Raw genomic sequence first — 16,814 nt, forward strand, 5'->3', positions numbered from 1 at the left:
AAATAAAATGCATTTTTATGCACTATTGCATATGCATTTCATTTATGCATATTCTCATGAATTTTATTATGGTTAGAAAGAATAGAAGAGTAGCAAAAAGAGAAGAAAAGAATAGAAAAGAAAAGAAGTCATTACATTTTTGGTATCAGAGCAAAGATTTTGGGATTTGACAGTGTGCCATTCTCAACTTCGCGACATTCAATAGCTGACTGTTGCAAGTTAAATTATTTCCTTACTTCAAGTGTGGCATGAATTGATTAAATGTGGTTGTTTTGTATATGAGAGGTAGAGGTAGAACACGAGCAAGTAGTAAGAAAATAGTGAGGGAACCTTCCAACCCACCAGAACCTACTCCCCCTACCCTTGATGAAGCCAGAATTCGGGGGATTGTACAACAAGTCTTAGGAGAAAGACTGGAGAGAGTCAAACCAGAAAGAATTGAAACCCCCATTCAAGTACCGCCTACTAGAGAAGAAAGAGAAATGTCTGTACCTCAGACAGGACAGAATTGGATTGAGCCGATTTATGGGCTTCCAAGTCAACATCAGCCGTTAGAATTCAAAGGTACAACATACCTTTTAGTGGCAGAAGAATGGCTTAGGTCCGTTGAGCGTATGACGACACTGTTTCCTATGACGGACAGGGAGAGGATCCGGTATGCCAGTTTCTTGTTTCGGGGTGATGCCCGAATTTGGTGGGAATTGATGGAAGACACTCATGATGTTTCTGTGATGACCTAGGGTGAGTTCAAAAGAGAATTTGAAGCTGAGTATAGAACGGAAGACCGAGTTCATGAGAAGGTCCAAGAATTTATTAGTTTACAACAGGGGTCTAGTACAGTGAAAGAGTATTCAGTGAGATTTAATTCCCTTGCCAGGTTTGTAACCGGAATAGTCAGTATTCCAGAATTGATAAGAGATAAGTTTGTCCATGGGTTGAAGCCGGAGATAGCTCGTGATATAATGACAAGTGTCGATCCCCCTTAAACCTATAGTGAGGCCTTAAGGCGAGCATTGAGGGCAGAAATATTTGAGAACAAAATCACCCCAACAGGTCCTTTGATAGGAGGATCAAGTGAACCATCTCCCACCCCACAGAGAGAGATTTGAAAGTGCAAGAAACAGAGAAGTGAAGAATAAGAAGAAGTTTCAGCCGAAGAAGAACAAGAAAGATTGGCAGAATAAACGGCCGAGAACAGCGGAGTTTCCTCCATGTCCTAAATGGGGGAAGACTCATCCAGGGGAGTGTCTGAGAGAGTTGAGCCGTAATGTGTGTTATCGATGCCGACAGCCAGGGCATCTGATGAAAGATTGTAAAGCTTCCCTTCCATCTACAGCACAGACTTCCAGAGGCACTAATGCCAGGGTATTTACAGTAGCACAATGTGAAGCAGAAGCCAGTCCATCAACTGTTATGGGTCAGTTATTATTTCATGTAGTTCCTCTTTATGCTTTAATTGATTCTGGAGCCACTCATTCATTTATATCTTATGGGATGATAGAAAGATTAGGTTTGAAACCTACTAGAGTGAGCCAACCCATTAAGATAGAGTTACCTGATGGGGTTAGTGTGGTGATCCATGAGATGCTGTCAGGAGAGTCCGTGGTGATCCATGGTCGGGAGTTAGCAGTTGATTTAATAGTGTTTGATATGCCCGACTTTGATGTGATTTTGGGTATGGATTTCCTAGGGAGGTATGGAGTAGAAATTGATTGTCGGAAAAAGAAAGCAAGATTTAATCTTGATAGTGGAGATAAGTTTAGTTTCGGAGAGGGCCATCAGTTGAGTATGTTAATTAGTAGCATGAAGGCTAGAAAGATGTTAAGAAAAGGGTGTTCTAGGTATATAGCCCATGGGGTGCAAAGTAGAGATGTCCCACAACTAAAATTGCAGAGTGTGCCAGTAGTCCGAGAATTTCCAGATGTATTTTCGGAAGACTTACCGGGTTTGCCTCCGGAAAGAGAAGTTAAGTTTTGTATTAAACTGGCACTAGGGACAACGTCGATTTTTAAAGCCCCTTACCGAATGGCCCCAGCCAAGCTCCAGGAATTGAAAAAGCAACTCCAAGAGCTCCTAGATAAAGATTTTATCCGACCAAGTCATTCTCCCTAGGGAGCTCCAATCTTGTTTGTAAAGAAGAAAGATGGGTCATTACGAACGTGTATTGATTATAGAGAATTGAATAAAGTGCCAATAAAGAATAAATACTCGTTACCTCGAATAGATGACCTTTTTGATCAGTTAAAGGGTGCGACAGTATTTTCCAAGATTGATTTGAGGTCGGGTTATCATCAGGTAAAGGTGGTAGGATAAGATGTACCTAAGACTGCTTTCCGGACAAGATATGGGCATTATGAGTTTGTGGTGATGCCTTTTGGGTTGACTAATGCCCCAGCAGTTTTTATGGACTTAATGAATAGGGTGTTCCATGATTGTCTGGATCGATTTATAGTGGTATTTATTGATGACATCCTGGTTTATTCGAAGTTAATAGAAGAGCATGAGGAACATTTAAGATTTGTGCTGCAGCGATTGAGAGAAAAGAAGTTGTATGCCAAGTTTTCTAAATATGAGTTCTAGCTTGATCAGGTGGTATTTCTGGGCCATACTGCTTCTAGTGAGGGAATTTCAGTGGATCCTAGTAAAGTAAAGGCAATCCTAGAATGGCAAAGGCCGAAGACAGTAAAAGAAGTAAGGAGTTTCTTGGAACTAGCAGGTTACTACCGCCGGTTCATGGCAGGGTTTGCCTAGCTGGCTAAGCTATTGACAGCTCTTACCAAACAGAGAGTTCCTTTTACATGGTCAGTTGCATGTGAGGAGAGTTTTCAAGAGTTGAAGAAAAGATTAATGACAGCTCCAGTGTTAGTGTTACCGCAGGAGGGTGTAGATTATGACATTTATACAGATGTCTCTCTATAGGGACTTGGTGTTGTATTGATGTAGTTAGGTAGGGTTATAGCTTATGCTTCTCGTCAATTGAAAGAATACGAGACAAGATACCTTACACATGATTTAGAATTGGCAGCAGTAGTCTTTGCCTTGAAGAGTTGGAGGCATTACCTTTATGGTACCAAGAGTAATATCTGTACCGACCATAAGAGTTTAAAGTATTTCTTTACTCAGAAGGAGTTGAATATGAGACAGAGAAGATGGTTAGAACTGGTTAAAGATTATGAGTGTGAGATTAAGTATCAGCCGGGGAAAGCTAATGTAGTAGCTGATGCTTTGAGCAGAAAAGCTTATTTGTCTCGACTCACAAGACAAAAAGAGTTAATAGAAGAGTTGTGTAAAGAGCAGATTGAGGTCATACCAGGAAGGATTGCCAGGTTAGAGGTTCAGTCTACCTTACTAGAAGAAATTAAAGAAAAGCAAGTAACTGTTAGAGTCATAAAAGTGACTCTATTTTGGTGATAAAAATACCTCATGTGTGATTAAATTGAAGTATATTGAGACAATTAAAGAATTTATGAATTTATTCACGAAAATCACTTCCTAATATTTTTCTTATTAATTTAACGTATTTGGAATGATTTTGGAAAGGATATGAGTTGATATTAGGTTGTGGTTTATGGATTAAGGGTTATTTTGTCTCATTTATGCTATTTAGGGGGTAAATTGTCATATTATAAGGGTTGATTTTGTCACTTTTTAATTGTGTAGGGACCAAAGTGATATTTTGCAATTTGTTCTATAAAAGAAAACGAAAGGTCGCGTGAACAAGGAGGCGCTGTTCATCCATTTTCCGGTGACTCTTCCCCTTCCATTTCCGGCGACCTCCGATGACTCTTCGTCTTCCTCGTGCACAGAGCTTCAGCTTTCTGTCAACTCCACCGCAAGCCACCACCGCGAACCATCACGCAGCCGCGACGCTTCATCTTCCCGTCGCCGCGACTTTTCGTCTTCCAGGCGAGATTTCACTATTTTTTGGCGACGTTTCGGCTCCCTAGGGCCTGATCTCCCTTCCCTACAGCCGGATCTACACTTCTCTAGCTTCAGCCGCCACGAAAACCGTCGGAATCCGCCATCTAGCCACTACGACTCTTCATCTTCCAACCCAGATCCTGCTTATTTCCGATGACTTCTCACTTCCCAGGACCTGATCTGAACTCCCTATCACTAGAGCTTTCCATCGATACCTTCGGATCCCATTTCCGCCACCGTTTTCTGGAAGACCCGCCGGAAAATTAACGTTTTATGGCGAGTGCGGATTCCGGGCTGTCCATTGGTCATTTTCGCCCCTTCTTCGCATCATATCGCTGTCGGTTACCTCCTCTCCGCCATAGTCAGCTTCGTTTCCACCGTTTCAGCCTCCGTCATCACCACAATGAGCGGCTAAGTTCCCAGTTGTCTGTTACGGCATAGGCAAGATCGAGATTGACTCCACGACTCTCCTCATCAGCTCTCGACTAGTTGGATGAGCCCGATTATAGGACATTTGGTAGTAGTGTGCTTCGGATTATATTTGTTTTCGTTTCATGTTTGATTTCGATACTTTAATCTGATTTGAGAATAACTTGTGATGAATATTGTTGTCCATTATGATTTAATGTTTTCATAGAACTTGCTGAATGATAAACGATGGTTTGAAATAATTAAATGATGAATATTGCTTTTCATTACTTCGCATCAATTGTAATTAGGTTGTGTTCGGATTTAATTCAATTTCTACTGTTGTTGCGTTTATTGTAAAGTTGATTGATTGGAATATACGTGTTGACAAATTGTATTTGTTAATCGCTTACCAACTAGTGGTATTGCCTTGTAGCATTTATCGGCGTTCAATGATAGTCTTTAACCAATCGAACTTGAGTGATCGGGTGAGACAGGATAGATTATACCTAGAGTGTCGAGAAGCCATTTCATTGATTTACCTTGCCTTGTAGGTTTAGGGGATCGTAGAGGGTGGAGAAGAATTGTGTGAGTCGGTCTCGTGTCGAACCAAAACCGTAATGGCAACATTTTTATTATAAAGTCTTTATTAGTTTTAATTTCACTATTTCATTATTTGCATTTAGTCTATTTAGTTTCATTAATCAATTGCCAATTTCATTTCCGCTACTTAAAATACATTAGGTTGTTAGTCTTGCTCCCTGTGGATTCGACCCTGCTTACCGCTAACTACGGTATTTAGGTTTAATTTTGTGACTGTGATGACTGGTTCAATAGTAACCGATGAGTGGTGTCAGAAAATAGTTCAACAGGTGCATGAGGGCAAGACATCAGAGTTTCAGTTGTTGGATGATGTCCTCTGTTTTAGGAGTCGGTTGTGTATTCCTCGGGATGATGATTTGAGAAAGAGAATCTTTACAGAGGCTCACAACACACCGTACACTGCTCATCCTAGAGCAACCAAGATGTATCAAGATTTAAAGAAAGGCTATTGGTGGCCGGTATAAAGAAAGATATTAGAGAGTTTGTAGTTAAATGCCTGACTTGTCAGCAAGTGAAAGCAGAACACCAAAGGCCATCAAGGTTGCTTCAGCCACTTAGTATTCCTGAATGGAAATGGGATAGTATTTCGATGGATTTTATTATAGGTCTCCCTAGAATGCAGAAAGGATATAATGCTATATGAGTGATAGTAGACAGATTAACTAAATCAACCCATTTTCTTCTAGTAAAGGAAAGTACCACTTCGGATCAATTGGCTCAGATGTATATTAAGGAGATAGTGAGACTTCATGGTGTACCCAAGACAATAGTATCAGACAGAGATTCCAGATTTGTCTCAGCTTTCTGAATGAGTTTGCAGAGGAACTTGGGTATCCGATTGGCCTTTAGCATTGCATATCATCCTCAGATAGATGGCCAAACAGAGAGAACAAATCAAGTGCTTGAGGACATGTTGAGAGCATGTTGTATGGATTATAAAATATCCTGGCATGAGGTGTTACCCTTGGTGGAGTTTGCTTATAATAATAGCTACCAGTCTACGATTAAGATAGCTCCTAATGAGGCTTTGTATGGTAGACGGTGTAGATCTCCACTGCATTGGATGAGATGGGTGAGAAAGATGAGTTAAATATAGCTTTTGGGCCAGAAATGACTCAAAAAATGATAGAAGATGTAAAACTGATCAGAAGCAGAATGAAACAAGCCTAAGACAGGCAGAAAAGTTATGTTGATTTGAAAAGAAAAGAAGTTGAGTTTGAAGTGGGTGACAAAGTTTTTTTGAAAGTTTTCCCCTACAAACGGGTGATGCGGTTCGGTAATAAAGGCAAGTTAGCACCGAGATTCATTGGTCCATCTGAGGTGTTACAACGAGTAGGAAAAGTGGCCTACAGAGTAGCACTACCACCCAGTATGGATAAAGTTCACAATGTATTTCATGTCTCGATGCTTCGGAAGTATATAAGTGATCCATCCCATATTCTGAGCATGGAGGACGTAGACTTGGAAGAGAATCTTATGTATGAGAAGCATCCAGTACAGATCTTGGACAGAAAAATTAAAGAGCTCCGGAACAAGAGTATCCCTTTAGTTGAAGTCCTCTGGAGAAATCATAAAGTTGAAGAAGCTACATGGGAGACAGAGCAAGACATGCAGAATCGTTACCCGGAGTTGTTCGCTTGAATTTCAGGGACGAAATTCTTTTAAGGGGGAGAGAATTGCAACGCCCAGCATGGAGGTACATGATTTAATTTATGTTTTTATAGCCCTTAGTTAATTTTTGTTAAATTGATTTTAAGCGAATATGAAGAAAATGCCTTAAACTTGCATTAAGGGTAAAATGGTCTTTTCACTCAAAATTAGTTGAAAAAGTGGGGAGTGAAAAGAGATAGAATTTCATAGAGAATGCATTAAAAATGAGAGCATTATGGTAATTGACTAAGGGACATAGATGAAATTTCTAAGAAAGAGTAAGGGCAAAATGGGAAACTGTGTTTATAAAATAAAGTGTTAAGGGTTTTAAACCCTTATTTTCTTCATTCCACCGCCACACTCCTCCCCCATTTTCTCTCAAATTTTCATTTAATCCTCCAAAGATTTTGAGGGCTTTTAAGTGGTTTTTCATAGGGTTTTGATTTTAGGCTTCAAAAGGTAAGAATTAATGCTCTTTATCTATGATTTATTTGTGTAAAAGTTGAGTTCTTATGAAGTTTATGCTTAGGGTTAGAAGAAGTTTTGAATCCAACAAGAGTAGAGAGCTTAGGAGAAACTACTCAAGCATAAGGTAAGTAAATTCCACTCAAAATCCAACTCAAGTTAAAGTTTAAGAAATTCAAGTGAGTAGAGATTTCTTTTGAGCATACATATGTTATGATTATTGAGAAATTGAGATGAAATTGATGATTAACTGTGATTGTTGTTGGATATACTTGAATATGAGAAGTGTATGTGATGGTTTGATAATGGGTTGAAATTGGAAGAATTGGAGAAACTTTTGGGAGTGTTTTCGCCGTGTAGGTATGGTGATGTTATAAGAGAGTTTTTCTCTCAATTTGAATGGTTTAAGAAACAAATAAAATGATAATTACATTAGGGTTTGTTTATGCACAAGTATTATTTGATGAAATGCCTAAGAGAAGTATGAGTTGAGTAGAAACCTTAATTTTATTCAACATTGCATATGTGCATTTCATAAGTGCATTTAAGTAAGAAATTTTAAGCATGAGCCATCTATATGCATATAATTGTGTATGTGTAGAAACTTAAGAAAGAATAAAGAATAAAGAATAAAGATTAAAGAAAGAAAGAATAAAACATTCTAAGAATAAAGAGAAAGAAAGAATAAGCATTAAAGAATTAAAGAATGAAAAAGTGTTAAAGAAGAGAAAAAAATAGGTTAGTGTGATGGGAAACCGTGAGTGTTAAGAATAAATTCCCACATACACATCACCTTAATTGAGTGGCATAAGAAGAAGAAGAATTGTACGACCCGTAAGAGTGTATGTGGATGAGGGTTGTACCAAGAAGAATTCTTGCATGCACACCATCTTAATTGAGTGGCATAAGAAGAAGAAGAATTGTACGACCCGTAAGAGTGTATGTGGATGAGGGTTGTACCAAGAAGAATTCCTACATGCACGTCACCTTAATTGAGTGGCCTAAAAAGAAAAAAGAATTTGTACAGTCCGCAAGAGTGCATGTAGATGAGGATTGTACTCACTCACACGGCCAAGGTTCCAAATCCATACATCAACCAAGTCCGATCGGCAAAGAGTAAGAAAAGAAAGAATGAGAAAGAATAAGAATAAGAAAGAATGAGAAAGAGTAAGAAAAGAAAGAATAAGAAAAGAAAGAATAAGAAAGAATGAGAAGACTTGAACAAGCCAAGAAAAGAAAAGAAAAGAAGTAGAACAAGAAATAGAAAGAATAAATAAAATGCATTTTTATGCATTATTGCATATGCATTTCATTTATGCATATTCCCATGAATTTGATTATGGTTAGAAAGAATAGAAGAGTAGCAAGAAGAGAAAAAAAGAATAGAGAAGAAAAGAATAGAAAAGAAAAGAAGTCATTACAAGAACTTAAGAACAAATAGGTATTGTGGTTATTTTTTGAATCCATAATAACGGAATTTGCCCTTATTTATATAGTGAACCCCAAAGGTTCCCATTCTAGCAGGACTTCAAATCTTACTAGGTGAATGAGTCATTCTTAGGAATATGATAGGATCTCCTTTCCTTATTGGGTTAGACATTGGATCTCCTCGCTTTATTGGGTTAAGCTTAACATTGATGATTGTAATCCAGGATCCTACTAGAAATGGAAACAGAATAGGATCTGCTTTCTATTTTGGATTACTATAGGCTGGTGGGCTTGACCCAACTTAGCTTGGCTTCTAGGATAGCCTAACTCATAGAGAGGACAGTTCGCAAGATAGATTTAGGTGTAGACCCAACCAGAATTGGGCTAAGGCCTTGGGTCATCTTTAGTATATCTTGTATGTTGGGCCTCTTTAGGCCCAACACGATTTTTGGCCCATACAGTTTGTCCCACACTCTCCAAGTTAAAGGGTACTTAACTTTAGAGAGAAGATTCAATCAGTCGTATACAGGATGCAAATGAACTGATGTTCCTATGTGAAGGATTGGACTTAGAATGCTCACCAATATCCCTAGGACGGAGATGGCAATTCGGCTCAGCCATGGCAACAAAGTGGAGTCGGGCGAAGATCACGTTGAAGCATATATGACCCTTTTATGCGGTCGTTTAGCTCAGTAGATTATCCTGGAAGGATTATGTCAACTGAATCATTCAAAACATAAGGTGACTTATAGGAATGCTTGAAGGTCGGGGTGTATTATACTACCTCACCCATCAAGTGGGGTGAATTAGTCGAGCATATGGAAAGTAAGGTATGGAACAACTTACTTAAGACGAGCTAAACGGCCTCTTCAGGAACGCTAAACACGTTAGCTCGTCGTTGGCATCCTTTGGGAAGATAGTGGTGTGGTGCGGCTTGCCAACATATCTAAACTGAGCCGAGGCAAGGAATAGCAGGGTTATTGGAATCACTAATTAGCTGATTGACAGCGTTGTACAGTGGGTAGTACGAGCTGTTCTAGATGATAGGAACATGAGTTTTCAGATCCATAATCGAAACAAACTTTGGCAACTAGCTGTGTCGTGTCGTATGATGGTATATCGCAAATATACTAGCATGATCGACATACGTTGCCATGTGTTTCGTTCCACACGAATTGTATGTGGCAATACGAGAGGTGGAAAACGAAAAGTTTTTGTGTCTTGAGGCCCAATCGTAATCTGCCACCTGTCTCCTCAAAGCGGTTTTCCTCGGTGGTTTTACAAACTGGTTTCGTGGAGTGGTTTCCATGTTGTAGGCGATTTTTGTTTTTTGTTTCTAGAGAGGACAACAATTTATTTGGCCGAGCTAGGCGACGACATATATAACTTTGTTCGGTAGGGAAGGTTGAGTAGAGCCGGAGACGTTTGCTTGAACCAAGTAAGATTTGGGGTGAAGTTCTCATTAGGTCAAGCCGAGCAAAGATGTCTGGGGGCGACAAATACAAGAATGTGCCTACCATGGTAATGCTTCTTGAGGATGGTGGGATGGCTCCAACTAGAGGAATTAGTGTTGCATTTCATGTCGGACATCTGCCAAGTGGTCATGGTGCAGAGCCGAGTGAATATAGCTGAAGTAACAAAAGTTCAAACAATGAATCTGACTCTGGGAGTGCTACCGACCTGGATTGAGCAGATGAGAGCGAAATTACTTCGACTAATAGTGGCCACAGGGACGAGCAAAGCCGTCTGAGAGTTAAGATGCTTGTTGACAACCCGCCGTCTTGACTCAAACTAGTGGAGCTTAGGAAACTCAGGTATTTGTACAAGATACCTGTTTCCATTCAGATGAGGGTGCCAACTAGGAATGAGAGGGTGGATTGGTCTATGCCGGGCTACATTAGTATCTACGAGCAAATGTAAAAGGGATGTGTTTTCCCATTCCTCAATTGGTGCGTGAAGTATTAAGTCACTATGGCATCACTCTAAGCCAATTGATGCCGAACGTGTGGTAGCTACTCATGTCCATCGAGTGTCTATGTGCACTACTTCAGATAGAATTTAGAGCAATGGATTTGCTTTACTCATATTATCTAAAGGAGCATGATAAGGAGAGATATAGGTACCTCTTTATGTTATGGCATGCTCAAAGGCACTTGGTAACGGGGTATGACAAGAAATAGAAGGATGACTACTTCTTCATGAAGGGTGACTTGGTTTTCGGGGAAGGTGGATCCGAGGGCATTCCTTTGTCATTGTTTCTTCTTTTGCAGATTTGAATTATAATAAAGCATTGTCGGGACTCCATGTCGAGAAGAAGAGTCGAGCTATCCTTGCTTTATCGAAAGAAGAGCGAAATTATCGCCAAGTGTTAAACGAGGCGCATCTACGGAGGAGCCCTTTGTGGAGACACATGTCCGAGGTGTAGCAAAGTACCTTGCTTTTGCTTGGGAACTTATTGCTGTATATCCTATTGGTTTGGTACAACAACCTCGTCGTCTTTGGTATATCTATATGCCATCCACTAACTACTGAGGAATTGTACCTTGCAGAAAAGAGGATGTCGAGCAAGTTCAAGGTTCCAATTGTCAAGGAGATAAAGGAGAGGCGCCAAACCAAGTCGGCGAAGAAACGGAAAAGGACAGAGTTGGGTGGAAGTTCTACGATAGCAATTGATATGAGTCCGAGTCGTGTGTCTTCTTCAACTCAAAGGGTGGCATCGACTCCAACTGTGGTGGTGTTGAATGATGATAGTGTGAAGATCGTCATCTTGTCCGATGCTTCAGCCTATTCCAACACCTCTTTTGTTAGAGTCGTGCTGGATTTCTTCCCATTGCCTGAAGATGAACATCAGCTTGGGAGGATTGGTGCGACGCAAAGGACCGATTGGACGACGATGCGTCTATTCCAGGTATCCGAAAGTTTGCTTTGCCCCTATTTTTTTCTTGCTTTTTGACTTAGTTTAATTCGTTGCCTTTCTTTTTGGTTGCAGGCTCTTTTTGGTGGTGCCCATCTTTGGAAGCTAATCACCTCATAGGAAATAAGGAACAAGGATCTGGAAAGGCATGTTAGAGAGTTGAGTGAATCTAACTCCGAGCTAGAAGGGAAGTTACGGCTCGGTTAGGAAAGGAATAAGGAATAGGAAAAGGTTCATACGGATCTCGCTCGCCGATTGCAGAATGCCTGAGCCAAATGGGAGGTTGAGAAGGCTTTCTTAATTGGGAGATTGGAGACTGTCTCCATTGAGGCAGTTCTTAAGACTCGCTCTAAGCTGATAGAGGAGTTTAAGGAAGGGAAACAAGGTGAGTGGGAGCCAGATGAAGACATTGCAAAGTACAAGGCCTTTCTTGCCGAACAGGGACTTGAGTCCGAGCCGAATAGTCGCGAAGCTGGTCTTGTTACTTATGAGACTTGAATACGAGAATCGAGCAACATATTGAAGGAGCCGGTCAAAGAGACAGTCACACAAGGGACTCAGCAAACCGGGGATGGTACCTAGCCGAGCAATAAGACGGTTGAAGTTTAGTTAGTTAAATTTTGTTTTTTGTAAGTACTGAGTGCACGTTTTAATTTTTGTAAGTACGTGGAGCGTTGGATGGTGATGGATTCAGCCCCAAGACCTTGGGGCATTTTTTCATTTTGTGACAGGGGCTTAGCTCCGTTTATTCCTTTTTCTGATGTTAGAAATTTTTTCTAAGGGTGAGCACGGGTAGTGGGTAGAACCGGAACCTGCAAGTAGAACCAGAATCGGAATTGGAACCTGCACTGTGCGGGTAGGTTCCGGTTCCATTAAAAATGGAACCGACACTGTGCGGTTCCGGTTCCATTTTATTGGAACTGACACTGTACGATTCCGGTTCCGGTTCCGGTTCTGGTTCCGGTTCCAGTTCTTATGTGTGGAGGAACCAGAACTGGAACCGAAACTTGGAAAAAGAACCTGAAACGGGTACCCGGTTTAGAACCTGTTTGGAACCAATTTTTGGAATCTGTTTTGGAATCTATTTTGGAATCTGTTTTGGAACCTGGGCTGCAATGAAATACTTGTGAATAATGGAGGGTTTCATTATTTTACATATAAAAAATTTAAAATAGTAAAAGTTAAATTTTTAGAATATCCTAATTAAATAAATATACAATTATACTTATTACATATAAACTCCACCATATTAAAAACTTTAATATATTATAATTTATTAATATTAAAGTTTTGATTAATTAAGTGTATAATTGGAATTAGGATCCAATAAAAAGTGTTTTAATGTTATTAAAAGAATTATTTTTTAATAAAATAGTATATTTGATTGAATAATAATATATTTAGTTATTTGCTTCAATTATCAAGTTCTAAAATTTCATTATAAACATCAGTACAATACTTAATTAAATGATTAAAAATTTAATTAATTATAATATTACATTAAAGATTTATAGTATGATTACTTAATTCACTATAACATTACATTATATCTCATAATTAATTATAACATTATATAATTAAATGATTACTTAATTGATTGTGACATTATATTATAAACATTAGTAATTACTAATTTACTACATAAACATTAGTACAATATTTAATTAAATGATTAGAAATTTAATTAATTATAATATTACATTATAAATTTATAGTACGATTACTTAATTAATTGTAACATTACATTATAATTAAATGATTACTTAATTAATTATAACATTCTATTATAAACAAATTAATTATAATATTATATTAAATATTTATAGTATGATTACTTAATTCATTATAACATTTCATTATAGTATGATTACATAATTAATTATAATATTACATAATTAGATGATTATTTAATTGATTATGACATTATATTATAAACATTAATTATAATATTACATTATAAACAAATGATTACTTAATTAAATTATTACATTATTACATTACATTATATTATAACCACTTAATTAATTATAGCATTACATAGTTAAATGATTACTTAATTAGTCATAAATTTATAACATTACATTATAAACATTAATAATTTACTACATTATTACATTACTTAATTAAATAATTAAAAATTTAATTGATTATAACATTACATTATAGATTTATAGTATGATTACTTAATCAATTATAACATTCCATTATAAACATTAGTATATTAATTAAATGATTAGAAATTTAATTAATTACAATATTAAATTATAGATTTATAGTATGATTACTTAATTCATTATAACATTACATTATAGTATGATCACATAATTAATTATAACATTATATAATTAAATGATTACTTAATTGATTATGACATTATATTATAAACATTAGTAATTTACTACATAAACATTAGCACAATACTTAATTAAATGATTAGAAATTTAATTAATTATAACATATTAACATTACATTATAAATTTATAGTACGATTACTTAATTAATTGTAACATTACATTATAAACAAATGATTACTTAATTAAATTATTACGTAATTAATTATAACATTATTACATTACATTATATTATGATCACTTAATTAATTATAGCATTACATAGTTAAATGATTACTTAATTAGTTATAAATTTATAACATTACATTATAAACATTATTAATTTACTACATTAGTCATTAGTACATTACTTAATTAAATGGTTAAAAAATCTAATTAATTGTAACATTACATTATAAATTTATAGTATGATTACTTAATTAATTATAACATTACATTATAAACATTAGTACAATATTTAATTAAATAATTAGAAATTTAATTAATTATAACATTATATTATAAATGTATAGTATGATTACTTAATTAATTATAACATTACATTATAATTAAATAATTACTTAATTAATTACAACATTACTATATTACATTATAAACATTAATAATTTATAACATTAAATTTACTACATTAGTATTTAGTAGTGGGAGAATCAAAGAAGTTGGTGACAGTTTCTAACTTTCTATATTGTTGTTTGTTTGAATGATTTTGCTGAAGTTATTTGATGTGAATTGTGATGAATAATTGTTTATGTTTTGGTTTTGATTGAGGAATTTTATGTGAATTGTGATGAATTGATTGAATTCAAGTGTTGCCTAGAGATTAGAGGATTTATGAGTTACATTGGACACAAATGAATGAGTAATCAAAATTTGTTAGGGGTATATTTGTAAACTTTTAAGGTATTTTTGTCATTTTTTTAAACTAATAGGGGGTAATTGATTTTTTACAGGGTACCCGGGAAAGGAACCGGAACCTGCATTTTAGGTTTAGGTTCCAGTTCCGGTTCCTTGAATTTAAGAACTTGCACTGTGCGGTTCCGGTTACGGTTCCTCCGAAAAATGTAGGGTACCCGGATCCGCTCACCCCTAATTTTTTCATTAGTTGCTTAGTGTTGTGGATGTCTAACTGCTTGAGACCTTGACTTTGTATGAAGGGAATGTTCCCTACGACCCTTGGGGCGTTTATTGTGAAAAATACTTCAATAGTTGCATAATTGAATAATACCTCAATTTATTGAATATTGAAAACAATCTTAAAAACAAAAAATTTTCTAACAAGCTGAGAGGGAGTGGACATGCCCACCTCATCCCCCATTGTATAGAATTCTTAGATGCTATAGGTGGTAGAGCCGAGTCGAATAGCTTCAGAAATGGTAAGCCTTCAGGTGGATGGGGTTCCAATTATTATGATATTTTGACCTTCAACGTTTGCAGTTGATAGGCCCATTTCCCAACCACCTTTGTAATTTTGTAGGGGCCTTCCCATGTGGGGCCAAGCTTGTCGGCTCCTAATACTCTCGTGTTCTAGAACACTCAATGCAGAACCTAGTCGCCAACTTTGAAGACTCTAGCTCAAACATTCTTGTTGTAATGTCGAGCCATCTTTTACTGATATATGGCGTAACATATGAGGGCTTGATCCCTTAATTCGTCGGCAATGTCAAGGTTATGACAAAACTATTGCTTATTGGCATCATCGTCAGTCCAATGGAGCTGAGCCGATGAGATCGACACTTCTACGTGGATTACTGCTTCTGAACCATATGCCAATAAGAAGGGTGTTTCTCTTGTGGAAGACTGAACCGTGGTGCGATAAGACCAAAGTACTCTTGGGAGCTCTTCTACCCAAGCTCCCTTAACCTTTTGGAGTCTTCTCTTCGTTGTTTGGAGGATGGTCGTATTGAATTATTCAGCTTGCCTATTCGCTTAAGGGTAACGTGGTATGGAGAAGCTTAGTTTGATCCCCCACATCTTGCAAAAATCTTGGAAGCCAGAGCTTATGAACTGGGAGCCGTTATCAGTGACAATCTCCTTCGGCAGGTCGAACTGGCATATGATGTTCCTCCACATGAAGCTCTTCACTTCTCGGTCTTTGACTTTGGCGAAGGCTTTGGCCTTGATCCATTTAGTGAAGTAGTTAGTTACCGCGAGCATGAAGACTCGCTTCTTTTAGTGCAGTTAAGAGTTTGCCTACTATGTCTATTCCCCACTTCATAAAAGGCCAAGGGGTAAGGGCGGAGTTGAGCCTTTCTAAAGGAAGGTGTGATGTTGGTGCAAAGCGTTGGCAGCTGTCGCACAGCTTAGAAAAGTGAGCCAAGTCAGCACGTATCGTTGGTCAGTAATAGCCCACTGTGATAGCTTGGTTGGCGAGGCTGCATCCCCCGGTGTGGTTGCCGCATTCACCATCATGGAGCTCTATAAGCACATACTTTGCTTATGTCGGAGTGATGCATTTTAGGTATAGTCCCAAGAAGGATCTTCGGAGTAGATGGTCGTGGATAGTGAACCGAGCCATCTTGGCTTTTACCTGGTGTACTTCGTTTTTGTCTGATAGGAGCTTGCCATTCTCTAAGTAGTGGAGGATGGGTGTCATCCATGACTCCTTCGAGCCGACTGGCGAGATCTCAGCTGAGTTGACCGCAATGGCTGGCGTATGCAGGTGTACCAGCAAAATTGATGTTAGCAGTGTGGTTTACAGGGCCGAGCCGAGTTGGCTAAAGCATCTGCATGAGTGTTTTCAGCCTTGGGGACTTAGGTGACAGTGATTTCCTCAAAGGATGATTGCAACTTTTTAGCTAGGTTGAGGTACGATGTCATTTTCATGTCTCATGCTTAATAGAAGCCCTAAAGTTGATTTACCACCCATTGTGAGTCTAATTTAACCTCCAATTTTTTTTATCCCCATTCCCTTAGCAAGAGAGAGGGCGGTGATCAATGCTTTGTACTCGCCCTTCATTGTTTGTTGCTTGAAGCTGCACTATACGGACTATTGAAAAATGTCACCTTCTGGCGATGTGAGGACTAGTCCTAAGTCACTGCCATTGATGTTGCTTGATCTGTCTACTGCTAGAGTC

This window comes from Pistacia vera, unplaced genomic scaffold, assembly GCF_008641045.1.
Source record: "Pistacia vera cultivar Batoury unplaced genomic scaffold, PisVer_v2 Contig268, whole genome shotgun sequence".
NCBI classification, from domain to species: domain Eukaryota; kingdom Viridiplantae; phylum Streptophyta; class Magnoliopsida; order Sapindales; family Anacardiaceae; genus Pistacia; species Pistacia vera.